The sequence below is a fragment of the Pseudorca crassidens genome, chromosome 8 (assembly GCF_039906515.1).
Source record: "Pseudorca crassidens isolate mPseCra1 chromosome 8, mPseCra1.hap1, whole genome shotgun sequence".
In the NCBI taxonomy this organism is placed as follows: Eukaryota; Metazoa; Chordata; class Mammalia; order Artiodactyla; family Delphinidae; genus Pseudorca; species Pseudorca crassidens.
This window is the reverse complement of record NC_090303.1, coordinates 15035928-15052685: the sequence shown is the minus strand read 5'-3', so window position 1 is coordinate 15052685 and position 16758 is coordinate 15035928. Positions and strand designations below refer to the sequence as shown.

At 38.2% G+C, this 16758-nt stretch overlaps 1 pseudogene; it reads left to right on the top strand.

Moving 5' to 3' along the window:
* Positions 1-15492: 15492 nt before the first annotated feature.
* Positions 15493-16368, top strand: LOC137228851 (translationally-controlled tumor protein pseudogene; annotated as a pseudogene).
* Positions 16369-16758: the final 390 nt, after the last annotated feature.

Here is a 16758-nt window from a genome sequence, read left to right as displayed (position 1 = left end):
GTCCAACTTCTTGACTTAGCTGGTCTTTGTGGCATTGAATCTCATTTAAATTAAGCAGGCACTTAGGTGGAGCATTATATTTGACATTGATATGAAATGAGAAGAGTTTGAAGTATTTTCATAAATATTCTAGCTTCAAGGAGAGTAATGATGAAGAGTACCCAGTAACTAGCTACACATAGAAGACATTCAATAAATATTAAATGAAGGAATGAAGGAAAAAATGAATGGATGAAGAGAACAGATTTCCTTTGAAAACTGAACCACAGAGGAGTAATTAATAGGAATGTTTATGGAGTAGTAATTGTCCTGGGATCATGTTTTCCACCTCCATCCTTTTGGGGAGCAGACTAGAGGGACTCAAAGAGACAGCCAGTCAGAAAAGACATAAGAAAACTAAAAGAATATCTGGTTAAAGATGCACAATTAAATTTAGCAGTGACTAAGTCTTTATAGTCTCTCCCTGAAAATTCATCTGTCTGCTGATACCAGAAAGACATCACCCTCCAGCCCAATACAGCCAATGGACCACTGAAGCAAAAACAGTGACACAGTTTGGCTTCTTTGATACCTAAGAGACTTGCCATAGCTCATTAGACAATAAATTTCTGAGATGTTTTAAAAGTAGAATTTGATTTTATTCAAAGTTTTACCACAAGTAAAAACCAGTGAAATGAGGAATTTCCAAGTTGCAGAGCTCTTTGGCAACACACAAAAAATCCAGAGTTTCTAAGGGGGTTCACTTTGCAAATATTCTAGCACAATTACTCTTATATGAGCATTCTTGTGTATCACAGGAAAGAAAATGTTATTTAAAACTCAGGGTGACTATAGCTGCTTCTTTCGTCTAAGGTGGGGTGGCAGAATCCATATCAGTGGGGAAATTACTCACTATGTTGTTTCCTTCCTTTTGCAAAGTCTGGTAGGAGAGGAAGAACAGAGAGACTGAAATTTTTAAGTATCTGCCAATTTTTCCATGCGCCTCAAAAGTAAGACCCAGAGTAGATAGATGGCTCTTAACTTAGCAGTGCATGTACTGAGTTTTGATATGCAAAAGTAAACTGGAGCCCCTAAGTAGGTGGAAGACTAAACTGATTTGAAAACAAGGTCTGAGGATTGTGATGAAGTGCTTCTTCCTGAAGAGATTAGCCTGAGGAATGAAACCAGAGACTAGTGACTATGGAAGGCGACCAGTGAAAAATTCCAATAGATAGAATTGCTGAGGATGTTTAAAAACAAGAATGTCTAATAATCCACTTTAAGATGTTTTACTGGAGTGATGTAAACTCTATTCCCTTACCCTAAGCCTTCAATAAAGTCTGACACGTGCGCACACACACACACACACACATACACACAACTCTGTGTGTTTTATGCGAGTGGATTTTTTTTATATTGAGGAAAAGAAGTCATGCTCCATGGCTGCGTAAGGAAACACTTCGCCAAAGGGTATGAGATGAGAGAACAAGAGTTCAGTAGAATCAAGAAGTTGGATTTGGAGAATGTCAACCCAAGGAAATTCAAAGAAATATTGGGAGGATATTGGATTTCCCACCAATTGTGAGTTGAAGGTTAACTCAGTCTTTGAAATGTTCAGGGGCAGAATTTGTCAACTAAGATGACTTTGGCTGCAAGTACCAGAAAACCCTGGTTCAGTTTGACTTAAACAATAAGGGACTTCTTTATCTTGTATAATAGGAAGTTACAGAGGAAGGGCAGAAAACTTGGAGAAGGGGTTGGGTAGTATCAAGGTCTCAGGTTCTTTCGATGTCTTCACTCTGACATTTTCAGCTGATAGCAAAATGGCTATAGCAGTTCCAGGCAATACATCCAGTTATAACATCCAGAGGCAGGAAAGAGGCCATTTCTTGGGATCTCCTGTTTATGAATGAGGAAATCTTTCCAAGAAGCAACTTCAGCAGACTTTTCTACATATCTAATTGGCCAGAAATGTATCACATGCCTGCCATTAAACCAATATTGAAAGGGGGATTGCTCCCATTTGGAAACACCCTAATTGGCTTAGAGCAAATCAGGATTTACTCCTGGGCTGGGGATGAGTCACCTTCACCTGAGTCACAAGAGGGATGGATATATACCTAAGAAAATCAGGGGGCTTCCCTGGTGGCACAGTGGTTGAGAGTCCGCCTGCCGATGCAGGGGACACGGGTTCATGCCCTGGTCCGGGAAGATCCCTCATGCCGCGGAGCAGCTAGGCCCGTGAGCCATGGCCTCTGCGCGTCCGGAGCCTGTGCTCCACACCGGTGAGAGGCCCGCATAACTCAAAAAAAAAAAGAAAATCAGGATGGTTAGGTATTCAGTGTGACCTCCACTTACTTCGAGTCTCAAGGAAAATGATACATTGCAGGAAATGTGAGATTGTATATATTTCAATCAATAGACTCATATATATATATATATGAGGATCATTTATGTAAAGTACTTGGACAACTTATATTAAGGCTAGTTTCATTATTGGTATTATAGTCACAAATAATGGTTTCAGCAGTTCTCTCAACAAAAGTTCCTTTTGTTTTATGGGAAGAACATAAATGGAGACTGAAAGTTGTTATTTTTCAGCATAAAGGAGTTAGAACGCATTTAGAATATGTTCAGTTTAAGGCATCATATTTTATGAAAACTGACAAAACTGCAGTGCATCAAAGAAATCATATTCTGTGAGGATTAGAGGAATAGACTGGGTATATTTAACTTGGGAAAAAAACACTAGGGAGAATATAACAGGGGTCTTAATTTATTTGAAAGGCTAGTATGTGGAATAAAGTATAGATATATTCTGAGTAGTTCCACAGGTTAGAAGTAGGACAAATTGAAATTTACAGTGAGACACTCTTCAGGTCAATGTAACATGGCCCTGCAGCAGCAATTTTGTTGAGAGATTGCTTTGGTGGGAAATCAGACCAGGTGAAAGTAACTTTATAGGCATAGTCTGCAACCTATTGTGAGATGTCACCCTACCTTATGGGCTGTGATCGTTAATTTTATGTGTCACCTTGACTGGACCACAAGGTCCCCAGATACTTGGTCAAACAGCATTCTGAGTGTGTCTGTGAGAGTGTTTTTGAATGAGATTAACCTTTCAATCAATAGACTGAGTAAAGCAGATTGCCCTCCCTGATGTAGGCGGCCCTCATCCAATCAGATGAAGACCTGAATAGAATAAAAAGGCTGACCCTCCTGCGAGTAAGAGGGAACTCCTCCTGCCTGACTGCCTTTGAACTGGGACATCAGCTTTTTTCCTGCCTTCAGAGTCAAACTGGTAGGTTGGCTCTTCTTGAGTATTTACTCTGCGGGCTTTCAGACTGAACTTGCATCATTAGCTCTGCTGGTACTCAGGCCTTTGGACTACACCATTAGCTCCTGTGGGTCCCCAGAAGCAAGTCCTTTCTTCAGTTCTTACAGGTGAGTGATTCATATTCTGTAGATTATCCTTTTTATATATTGCTGGTTTGAGGACGACTAGAATTCTGGTTCTACTTCAACTTCTATGGATCCATTCACCATCACTATCTGTTTTCATTAGAAAATGGAAATAGGTGGGCTTCAGGATCTTTTGCCCTTCCTTCAGGGATCATAGTAAAAGAATTTTTGAGAAATTCTCTGGTCTAGACTACTTCCAAAGTCTCCTACAACTTTAAAATTCCATTATTATATTAATCTAATGCTTCCATATTTATTTCTTTGGGATGTCTAGATTTGCTTTTTTGTGCTCAGAAAAGAGAAAATGTAAGCACAATGACTCAGAAGCAGAAGAGAGAGAAGAGAGCTATAGATTGTATTTTTTAAATAGCCATTTCAAAAATACACAGAAATTTATGGGCTTCCCTGGTGGCACAGTGGTTGAGAGTCTGCCTGGTGATGCAGGCGACATGGGTTCGTGCCCCGGTCCGGGAAGATCCCACATGCCGTGGAGCGGCTGGGCCTGTGAGCCATGGCCGCTGAGCCTGCGCGTCAGAAGCCTGTGCTCCGCAGCAGGAGAGGCCACAACAGTGAGATGCCCGCGTACCGCGAAAAAAAAAAAAAACCCACAGAAATTTAGGTTTTAGACTTTGTTTTTCATTTAATAAAATTTTAGCAACTAAGAGAATGCTAGTGTATTAAATTCCACCTGTAGTGAAGCTTTTTTTTTAACATTAGAAAACCTCAGGCAAATTGAAAAGGAACAGAGACTTTTAATCTCACTCTCTTTGACAATGATTAGTTTGTGGCTCACAGTGAGAACGGCAGGAAAAAGTGAAACTGTTATTCCATGCTGCATAAATCTACTCCACCCTTGTGGCTTTTTCTGAGCATGGAGGTAGAATGGTGGGAAACAGAGAACACCCCAGTTGCTGTGTTTGTGCACACATGAAGATATGCCCAGGATTTTCTCTCTAGGTTTAGAAGCAAATTAGAAGATCCCAGACATAATACCAACATACCACTAAAAAAATCAAACTCCAGGAAAGAATTATATAGCAGTCATGAGAAGTCATATAAAATTGTTTAGCAATTTACAATCCAAAGTTCATCAAATTGTGCAATTGTGGAGTATAAGCCTTTTGTAATTTTTATTGAACTTGAGAGAAATAGGCTTTCTTGTTTCAGAGCGTTTTCCATTAAGTTGCCTACTGTCATTATTTTAAGTTTGAGTCTTTCAAGAGATAAGTGGTATACTTTTTATTCTTTTCTGAAATTTAAAATTTTTTTTGGCCAGTTCAAATTGACTTTGGTGTTTTATTTTCTATCAACAGTTACATGACATATCCAAGTTCTCTCCAGCCTATGAAAATGTTAAGTATTCCCAACATCATGAACTATCCTGTCTTCAGCGCTTCTTTGTTACCATCTACTCCTCCAAATTATGGTGTTTACTTAATGCCATAATTTGTTCCTGTTTTAGGACTGCCTGGGTCCTCTCCTTTGTTTGTTCATTGTGGCAGATAGAATAATACCCCTCTCTGTAAGTCAACTGTACTTCAATTAAAATAAATATATACATACATAAAAAATAATAATACCCATCTCCCCAAAGATGTCTACATCCTAATCTCTGGAACCTCTGAATGTGTTAGGTTACGTAGCAAAGAGAAATTAAGGTTGCAGAAGGAATTAATCAGCTAGTCAGCTGATTTTAAGATAGGGAAGCTACCCTTAATTATCCACATGGGCTCAATGTAATCACCAGAGTCCTTAGAAGTGGAAGAGAGAATTGTGAGAAGCATAGAGATGGCAGACAGCATTATGCTGCTGGCTTTGAAGGTAAAGGAAGGAGGCCACTAGTCATGGAAAGCAGGCAGCTTCTAGAATGCACCTGGCTGACAATTTGACCTTAGTTCACTGAAAGCTGGGTAGGACTTCTGATCTGCAGAACTGTAAGATAATAAGTCTGTGTTGTTTTGGGACTTCCCCAGGGGTCCAGTGGTCAAGACTCTGGGCTTCCACTGCAGCGGGTACGGGTCGATCCCTGGTCGGGGAACTAAGATCCTACATGGGGTGCAACGTGGCCAAAAAAGAAAAACGAAATAAGTTTGTGTTGTTTTAAGAGATTACATTTGTGATAACTTGTCACAACAGCATTAGAAAACTAAGACATCTGTTTTGTTTTGTTTTTGGCCTTTCCTCTGCACGGATTCCATCTCCATTGAAATCCTTAATAACCTTCAGGCCAAATCCAAAGATCACAGTATCTATTCATCCTCCCTGATTTCTCTTTCTGTCAGAAAATTAATTAATGAAACTACGGAATAATCCTGAAGTCAGTGAAGATGCCTATTGTTACAAGGGTATAAAGATATGCAGTTTTTTAAAGTTGACTTAGATGCAAGAATATAAGTGAAATACCATTTGCCTATAGTTCTAAAATCTTTCAATATCCAATAATAACTTGAATGCCTATAAAATATTCAGCACAGCACTCTAGATAAGTTAAAAATCAGGATGATACATATGGCAAAGTCCCTGGGAATACATAGAAGGCACCTGTGTTGAGCAAAAATGACAGCTGAGAGAAGAGGTAGAGATGGAGAGACAGGAAGTGAAAGGTAGATGGAATGGGAGGTAGAGGAAGTTCGATGGGTGACTTTTAGAATGGAGAAAAAGAGAAAGAAGACTGAGAGAGGAGAATGTGGCAAAAATAAGAACTCTCAGGACACTTGGATCTTGACTGTATTAAGTACCCAACAAAACTTTACAGGACTGACTTGTGTGCTGTGATTCCTTCTCAGCGGAAAGCCAGGAAAGAGGCTTATGTTATTCAGCATACATATTAGACATGAGTGAGGTCTAATTAAAATTTTACATTTTCTGGAATTTCATTCTACATTACAGGATTTTAATAATTGTGCCATAATTAATTCTCAGTATTACTGATAAGGGATCTATCTACTCTTCAGAAAGCAATCGGATTTCGAATGTAAACAAATGTTTTTCAACAATTCTTTCATTCATTATATAAAAGACTTGGGGCTTGGAACTGAAGAAAAAATAGAGTCACCATATGATACAGCAATTTCACTTCTGGGTATATATCTAAAGGAAATGAAATCATTATCTTGAAGAGAGATCTGTGCCCACATATTCATTGCAGCATTATCTAAAATAGCCAAACATGGCAACAACCTAAATGTCCATCTAAGGACGAATGGGTGAAGAAAATGTGATACACACACACACACACACACACACACACACACACACACACACACACACAAAGGAAAATTATTCAGCCATTGAAAAAGAAGTAAATCCTACCATTTGTCACAGCGTGGATGAACCTTGAGGGCATTATGCTGAGCGAAATACGTCAGACAGAGACAAGTACTGTATGATCTCACATATGGGAAATCTAAAACAAACAAACTCAGAAACAGAGGGCAGACTGGTGGTTGCTGGTGGGGGAAGGAGGCTGATGGGTGAAGCAATCAAAGGGTACAACCTTTCAGTTATAAGATGAATAAGTTCTGAGGATGTAATGTGCAACATGGTGACCTCAGTTAACAATACTGTGTTGTATATTTGAAAGTTGCTAACAGAGTAGACCTTAGAAGTTCTCACCACACACACAAAAACTAAACTATGTGAGGTGATGAATGTGTTAACTAATCTTACTGTAGTAATCATTTTGTAATACTGTCATACATATATCAAATCACTAGGTGTCTACCTTAAACTTACACAGTGTTATGTAACAATCATATTTCAATAAAGCTGGGACAAAAACAACCAGTACTCATTCTGAGTATTACTTGGTTGTCAGAAATACTGAGTCAGGATTCATTTTATACCCAAGTCAAGCCTGATGTATGATCCTAGTGATTAAGTCTGATTTAAAAATTCTTCTCATCGCAGTAGAACATATAGAAAATAGTCCAACATATCAGAAATAGAACTTTCAGAAAAGTTGTCACCTTTTCTGCTCCCTCTCCACTGGTTTTTCAATGCAAATTATCCAAGAAGGCAATGAATAGAAATCACAGGATGAGAGCTCTGCCACAGACCTAGAGAATAGCCAGGCCAGAGATCAAGAGGACAGAAGGCCCAGGAGGAAGGGCTCCAGGAAAAAGGAAACCTGATAGATAATATGATGAAACATTTTGAAAGCATTAAGAATATATGGATAGCAAATTATATAAGTGAAACAACCAGGCAAATACCCAGAGACAAATAAGTGTTTAGAAAAGAAAATGCAATCATACTTCTCTATTTGGATCTATAGTAAATAATATTTATGACATCATAATGATATCAACATTCATTATTGGTTTATCAAAAATAATGATGTTACCCCATTGCGAGGATTGAGAAAGTTGAAGAGGTGTTTACAGTAGAGCCAAATCTTTATCTATTAAATTGTAAGTCAACAGTTAACGCCTACAATTGAAAAAGTAAGAAATGACAGTGAAGGCCCATTATTGAGAAAGATAAAGATAAATACTAGAAGAAACAGATATAAAAGCTAAAAATTCTAGCCTGGGAGAGAGAGACTTTGAATATTTTTGTTTTGTTTTGTTTTGGAGCCTACTTTTATTGTACTGTCGCTTTGCCCCGACGGCAGCAGTCACACTGCTGGGTGATATATACAAATACACATATGTACACACACTGCCCACACCTATAGCAGAGACGATGGAGACTTTCAATATTATTTGATTTTTATTTATGTGTATCAGTTTGGTAATTATTTATTATGATAGGCTGAATAATGCCTCGACCCAAAGATGCTCATGTCCTAAATCCTTGGAACGTGTGAATATGTTACTTCACATAGCCAAAAAAGAAAAAAGAAAAAAACTGACAGATATGATTAATTCAGGGCTCTTAAGATCAGGAAGTGATACTGGTTCTTATAAGAGGGAGGAGGCAGGAGGGGCAGAGTCAGAGAGGAGATATGAAGCAGAGGCTGAAGTGCTGCGATTGCTGACTGAAGACAAGAGGGCCATGAGCCCAGGAATGTGAGCTGGAAAAGGCGAAGAATAGGATTCTCCCCTAGAGCCTCCAGAAGGAACACAGTGCTGCCAAACCATGTTAGACTTATGACCTCCAGAACTGTAAAATAATGTATTTACTTTTGGTTTAAGCCACTAAATTTCTAGTAAGTTGTACGGCAGCAATAGGAAACGAATACAGTTACTTAGACAATAAGGTCTAAGAATGTTAAATAAGAAAAAGTAAAACATGGTAAGACATGAATTATAGAAAACTTACCGTCTATTGACAAAGGTAGTTCAAACTGAAGGAATAAATCAATCTGAGTTAGAAAGGGATGATAATTTCATGTACTTATGTCTCCTTATTATCATTAGGACAGGGTTAGGTAACTTAAGAATAGCTATACATGAGTCAGTGCTTAGCCATATTCTAATACTCTTTATCCTGTGTACTTTTCATTCCCCTTCCTCCCCCCTTTTTTTTTTCCCCCATTTCTCTGTGTATCTTTTCTTCCTGTTACTGATGCACTGTTGGGATAGCTGCCTGGCTCCCAGTCCAGTGATTCTATCATATCCTAGAAGGTCCCTGTATCAGTCAGGGTTCTCCAGAGAAACAGAACCAATCTTATATAGAGAGATTTATTTTAATGAATTGGCTCACATGATTGTGGGGCTGGCAAGCCCCAGATCCACAGATCCATCGGGCAGGCTGTAAACTCAGCAGGAGGTGACACTGCAGACTTGAGACAGAATTTCCTCTTTGCCAGGAAACCTGGTTTGCTCTTAAGGCCTTCAACTGATTGGATGAAGCCCACCCACATTATCAAGAGTAATCTCTTTTACTTAAAATCAACTGATTGCAGATGTTAACTACATCTACAAAATGCCTTCACAGTGACACCTAGAATAGAGTTTAATTAAATAATTAAATACTATAGTGTAGCCAGGTTAACACATAAAATTAACCATCAGAGCCCCCAGCTCTTAAGAGGTGGGTAGCAGGCACCATGTTTGTTCTGACCCTTACTTACAGATGGCTGGCTGGTTCAAGGGTGGACACACCATTCCCACTAGACCATTCAGAGATCTTGCCTAAGACTTACTAAGGAAACTAGAAAAAAGAACATATTTGGCCCTCTCTGGTGTGATGTGAGGATTGGAAGACGTCAGTGGCCATATGAACAGTCAGTCATTCTGTACTGGAAGAGCGTGAAACCAACCTACAGAAACAGAGACCAGATTTGGAAAAAGAGTCACCTACAGTAGTCAGGGAAGGTGTGCAAAGGCTTGCTGGATAAAGGGACATCAAAGTTATGACGTGACAAAAGAGTAAGAAGTAGTGATGGGCAGTTGCTATGTGAAAGTCTGATGTGATGTGAGAGATGAACAAAGGGGAAGTTGGAGGTTGAAGGGGAGGCGTGGAGAGATTTTCCCCAGGCAGAAGAAACACAGGGATAAGAACACAGAGAGAGGTGATATTGGATGTTACACATTAATCCCCTCCCACCCCATCATCCACTTTTTCTAGGCTGAACTGGGATTGCAGTATATCCACTGATAAAAATGTGAAGCTGTTATCACATAACAGCATTAACTGCCCACTAGCAGCTTAACTTCAGAGCAATGCCATCTTTGTACAACAGTGTTTATAAAATTATTTGAATAGTTTACTTCATTTGAACTTAATATTTTATAAAAATTAATGAAAAAATGAGTGCTGCTATTAACAACAGTATAATTTAGACAAAGACAAAAAAAAAACATCAGATTTGCCTAAAGTTGTGAACCTTTAGCCCAGTTCAGATGTTCATTGGACTTGAAGTTGACTGCCTGTGAGTTCAAATGTGAAGGAAAAAAACTATATTAAAGCACATTTAGGAAATACTGGAAATTTATCCTCGACCACTGTATCTAAAACATATTATAAACCACAATGACAAAGGAAATGGAGAGACTGTTAAAATTATGAATTGATAATTACCATCCATAAGTATTCCAATGATCCAAACACAGAAAGAATGTGGTATAAATGGGAATACAAATGCAACTTACTAAAGAATCTGTTATCAGGAAAAGCTAGAATTCAAATTTCTCTCAGTAATTTTCCAAAGATTGTGACATTAGCAAAAATGATCAATACCTTGCAAATACACATAACCAACTTTTGTCTACCAAATGTCACCACAAATGAGTGAGAGAATTAGAATGTGAGTTAAATTAATCATATTTAATGTTTAATCTATGTTTTAAGTATATACATATGACAGGTGTTTAAAAACTAAAATCTATGTACTAAAAACTAAATCTATATACTGGATTTGCTATACTTTAGTATACTTATATAATCTATATATAGTAATCTATATACTAAATCTATATATTATAAAACTAAAATTTATATTGGGAATTTTATACTATTTATATTATAATCTTAAAAACCTGGTATAATATGTCTTAACTTTTGCTTATTTAACATTCATACTTTTTTTTGCAAAGCAGGCAGCTACTTATATTCTTGGAGCTAGAGCTGTGTGCATGAGTGTGTGTGGGGGGGGCGGTGAGGGGAAAACAGTAAGTGATCAGAGATGAGACTACAGAGATAAGCAGACATTAGATTGCATAAAGCTGCATAAGACACATAAAGGAATTCAGACTATCCTGAGATTAATGGAAGTGTTGAAGGAGTTTAGGCAGAGGAATTATATGACATATTCGCCTTCAGAAGATCATGATGGTTGCAATGGGAAGAATGGATTTGGGTGGGGTGGGGTGGAGACTGAACCTGTTTGATCTGTACTGCAATTATAGTAAGCAGGTAATAATGCCTTGGATTAGGGAAGTGGCAGTAGAAATGGAGTGGATTCCCAGAGGTGGGCTGGTAAGCCAGTTCTCTGGGGTGGGGGCGGAGGGGGTGTGGATAGCCCTGATTTATAATGCTTGCCAATTTCCATGGTGTAATTACTTCCACCTTGGCTGGTTGGGAAGAGATGTACACACTGGGAATGGGTACCTCATAAGCCAGTGTGAGCTGGCCCTAGTTCCCCATGGCACATTACCTTTATACAGAAGTGAGAAAACTGTTCATTTCTCCAGACAGAATTCTTTTTTGCAAATTTTCACAGTTGTGTCAATACCGCCACCTGTTCAACTGATATTGAGAAGATAGGAATCATTTTATAACTAACAATAAAGAATACTGGTGTTCTGCTGCTAACAAAACCCCAAAATATAATGGCTTCAAAGACTATTTTACATCTGTGACTCTATTTCTGTTTTTAAATAAGTTATGGTTACCAGGGGGGAAGGGATAAATTGGGAGATTGGGATTGACACATACACACTACTATATATAAAATAGATAACTAATAAGGACCTACTATATAGCACAGGGAACTCTACTCAATACTCTGTAATGACCTATATGGGAAAGGAATCTTAAAAAGAGTGGGTATATGTATATGCATAACTGATTCACTTTACTGTACAGCAGAAACTAACACAACATTGTAAATCAACTATACTTCAATAAAAAAGTTTTTTAAAAAGGCAACTTCAAAATAAAAAAAAAGAAGAAATGGAGTGGAATGGATGATTTGAGATGTGCTAAGGAGGAAGTTTTAACAGAGCCTGATGATGGAATGGATGTTGAGGAAAAGAGAAAATTCAAAGTAAACATGTAGATTTCTGGCTTCTGCCTTTGGGTGGGTGATTGCATCAGCTCAGTTCGGACATGCTGTGTTTGAGTTAGTTTCCTAAAAAACATCCAAGAGGTATCAACTAGGGAATTGAATACATAGGTTTCAAGCTTAGGAGTGAGTTCATGTCTAGAAGTCATCAACCTATAGAAATAAAACCATGGCATAGATGAGATAATCCAAGAGGAATGTGTAGACTAGACTAGAGTGATAGAGCCTTAGAGTTCCTTGAAATGGCAGTATTTAAGCAAAGACAGCAGTGTCCAAAGGACATTATGAGTGGCCAGAAAGGAAACAAACATGAAGTGTGGTTTTCCAGAAGCTGAGAGAAGAGATTGTTTCAAAAAGGAACGAACAGTCAACAACTTCAAATGCTGTTGAAACATTAAAAACTAAGGGATATCTTATAATAGGGATGATATTGGTGACTTTATTGCGTCATTTCACAGCAGTGTTGGGAATGAAAGCCTGACTACCTACGACTGAGGAATAACTTGGAGGTGAGGAAGTGGAGATAGCAAGCACAGAAAATTCTTTGAAAATTTTTCTCTAGTGAAAGGAAGGAGAATTTGGGTAGAAGCCAGAGGGAGAGAGGATATGTATGAGGGAGACACTTTAAACAAATGAGAATGCTAATGGCAAGGAACCAGTAGAGTGAGGTTGAAGACACAACAAAAGCAAGGTCCTCAAGTAGACAGGAGGAGCTGAGATCCAGAATCCAGACGGAACGATGGAGCAAGGTCCTCAAGTAGACAGGAGGAGCTGAGATCCAGAATCCAGACGGAACGATGGCTTTCTGTTGTGAAAAGAATGAAGGAAGGGATGGTCATAGTTCAAAAGTTATAGGTTTGATTATAATAACTAATATATAGTTCTCACATAAGTTTTAATTATTACAACACAGTATAAGTATTTTAAAATGTAGACAATAAGATTTTTCAAAGGTAGTGAGAATAATCAGGGACTATCTAAGTATTGCTATTAAAATCAATTAATTAAAAGCCTAAGTTTAAGTACTAATATTATTTAATAAAAAGATGTGATTTAGGGCTTCCCTGGTGGCGCAGTGGGTGAGAGTCCGCCTGCCGATGCAGGGGACACGGGTTCATGCCCCGGTCTGGGAGGATCCCACGTGCCGCGGAGCAGCTAGGCCCGTGAGCCATGGCCACTGAGCCTGCACGTCTGGAGCCTGTGCTCTGCAACGGGAGAGGCCACAACAGTGAGAGGCCCGCATACCGCAAAAAAAAAAAAAAAAAAAAGATGTGATTTATAATCTAAAATAAATAAATAATAAAATTTAGACAATAATATAATTAACAATTACTTATTAATACTATTTTCTCTAACTCCCCAAGACTCAAAACATCTAGATTTATGGGACCTAGCCAGACATTCCTTCTTTTGTAAGGTGCTTGAGACATTTGAAATATAGTAAATATTTAATAAATGCTAATTTAATTCCCTTTCCTTGACTGACTCTGGACTCAAATAGTCAGCTGCTTCCCTACTGATGGCATCTAATTCTTCCTTCTGGTTTCTCAGATCTGGTACTTTCTGGTCTAATCCTTGCTACCTACCAGAGTCCTCCTGACTTTATAAATACCTTCTGTTCTAGTCTATCCCTACCTCTACACTTTTCCAGGACAAATCAATTCATTTATGATAGAGTAATTCATTTTAATGAAGTATATTAAAGACTAAATTTGTATTCTACATGAAGGTATGAAGGTATTCTGTGTATGTGTACACACACACGCAAAAATCAGGAGCCACTAGAAATCGATGCTGGGTATGTGGTGATTCCTCTGAAAAATAATACAACTTATAAAATGAACAAAACTGAAATGGATATCAATTTTCACAATGATAGATTCTGACCAAAGGCATATTTTCACAGACTTTATCAAAATGTATCAAACAGCCCTTTAAAATATCAAAGTGGCTTCTTCATTTACTGGTGATGAAAATGTACAATTTTATTTATAGTTAATAAGTATAAAAACTTATTCAAGGTTGAAAGACTCTGAAGAAACCTGTAGAGAGGTAAGGAAATTAGATAGAACCAAGCATATCTATTACCTCATTCAAGGGAAATATTTCATTTGGATGATCAATCCAGGCAGACAATGGCTTCTGAAAAATGAATACTTGATTTCATAGCAGTAAAAATCAATTTTGGAGCTAGTTCAGTGATAGAAGGACAATGTAAAATACATCATCCCATGCACCTTAACTATATCTTAAATAAAATAATATAAGAATACTACACAGCTGCAAATCCAAAACTTCATTTAATAAGTATATTATTAACACTTCTCTTAATGTCAAAAAGATGAAAAGAAACAACATAGAAATATTTTCAGCTATACAAATTCAGGGTTTCCAAGACAAAAAAAAAAAAAAAAAATACTGAGGATGCCACTGTTATTTACATACAGTTTTTTTTCTACATAGAAAATGTTTATATCTAATTCAATTTCACTTTAACCCTGGGCAAAGTGAACGCTGTAATTAGACAACAGCATTCACTTAACATTTAACCTATTCATTTAACATTTATCACTTACATGTACTTGCCATGTGCCAGATATTATTCTAAGTTCACTAAGATATTAGCTCTTTTAATCTTAAAACCATGTAACAGAACATGGTAAAAAGTTTTAATTGAAATTGCTGTTTTTTCTCCACTTTTCCATCCTACCCCATCATATGTAATCAGTAAAAGAACAGCAAAAGTCCAGTGAAAAGCATTTAACTTGGACTTATAAGATTTGAGTTCATTTCTGGCTCTATTTAGGGTTCTGTGTGGCATTGGATAAGTTACTGAAACCAGAACCTCCCAAACCTAACTGATGATCAGAATTTGAAGGAGGGTGTTATAGCTACAAATATAACTCTTTATATTTGTTATATTTTTCAATTTATATACATATAAGGCTTCACCCAAGACTTTCTAATTGACTTTGTTTAGAGTGGGACTCAAGAATCTGAATTTCCTTTAAAGCTTTACACATCTTCCTCAACTTATGATGGGGTTATGTCTCAATAAATCCATCATAAATTGAAAATATTGTAAGTCAAAAATGCATTTAATACACCTAATCTACTGAACATCACAGCCGAGCCAAGCCTACTTTAAATGTGCTCAGAACACTTACACTAGCCTACAGATGGACAAAATCATCTAACACAAAAAACTGCTTTGTAATAAAGTACTGACTATCTCATGTAATTTAGTGAATACTGTTCTACAAATGCACAAGTGAATGGTTGTCTGGGTGCAGCGTGGTTGGAAGTGTATTGGACTGGGAGCTGGCATTTCATCAAGAGAGAAAGAGAGGTGCCCTCTATATGAGGTTGGGGAGCGGCAGAGTCGGCCTTTTCCGCCCGCTCCCCCCTCCCCCGAGCGCCGCTCCGGCTGCACCGCGCTCGCTCTGAGCTCCATGCTCCTAAGCTAGTGCCACCGTTGTCTCCCTCCAGTCGCCATCATGATCATCTACCGGGATCTCATCAGCCATGATGAGATGTTCTCTGACATCTACAAGATCCGGGAGGTCGCGGACGGGCTGTGTCTGGAGGTGGAGGGGAAGATGGTCAGTAGGACAGGGGGTAACATTGATGACTAGCTCATTGGTGGAAATGTCTCCGCTGAAGGCCCCGAGGGCGAAGGTACCAAAAGCACAGTAATCACTGGTGTGGATATTGTCATGAACCATCACTTGCAGGAAACCAGCTTCACAAAAGAAGCCTACAAGAAGTACATCAAAGATTACATGAAGTCAATCAAAGGGAAGCTTGAAGAACAGAGACCAGAAAGAGGAAAACCTTTTATGACAGGGGCTGCAGAACGAATCAAGAATATCCTTGCTAATTTCAAAAACTATCAGTTCTTTATTGGTGAAAACATGAATCCAGATGGCATGGTTGCTCTGCTGGATTACCGTGAGGATGGTGTGACCCCATATATAATTTTCTTTAAGGATGGCCTAGAAATGGAAAAATGTTAACAAATTTGGCTGTTTGGATCTATCACCTGCTCGCCATAACTGGCTGGCTGCTGCTTTTCATCCACACAACACCAGGACTTAGATGAATGGGACTGATGTCATCTGGAGTTCTTCGTTTTGATGTTGATTTGTTTGGAGCGGAGGGATTGTTTTTGAGGAAAAAAAAAAAACGTGTCATGTAGGTTGTCTAAAAATAAAATGCATTTAAACTCAAAAAAAAAAAGAAAGAGAGAGAAAGAGAGAGAGGGAGAATCGTGCCCATATGGCTAGCCCAGGAAAAGTTCAAAATTCAAAACTCGAAGCATGGTTTCCACTGAACGAGTATTGCTTTCATACCATCGTAAAGTCAGGGACTGTCTGTACAAATTCTGGTGAGCAGCAATACTTGGGAACCATTGATCTAGTAGTCTTATCCTTTAATCCCAACAGAAAAAGTATGGAAATATGTGGTTCACAAGAGTGGACATGAAGGGCAGGATTGTAAAGCCTCAATGTCAGAACTCCATTCTTTACACGTTCTCACTACAGTGGCCACAACAAAAGGGCCATCTAGAATATTTAAGTCCAAACAGAAACATTAGGAATGGTATCATACAAGTGACTGTCACTTACAGCACCTATGTAAAC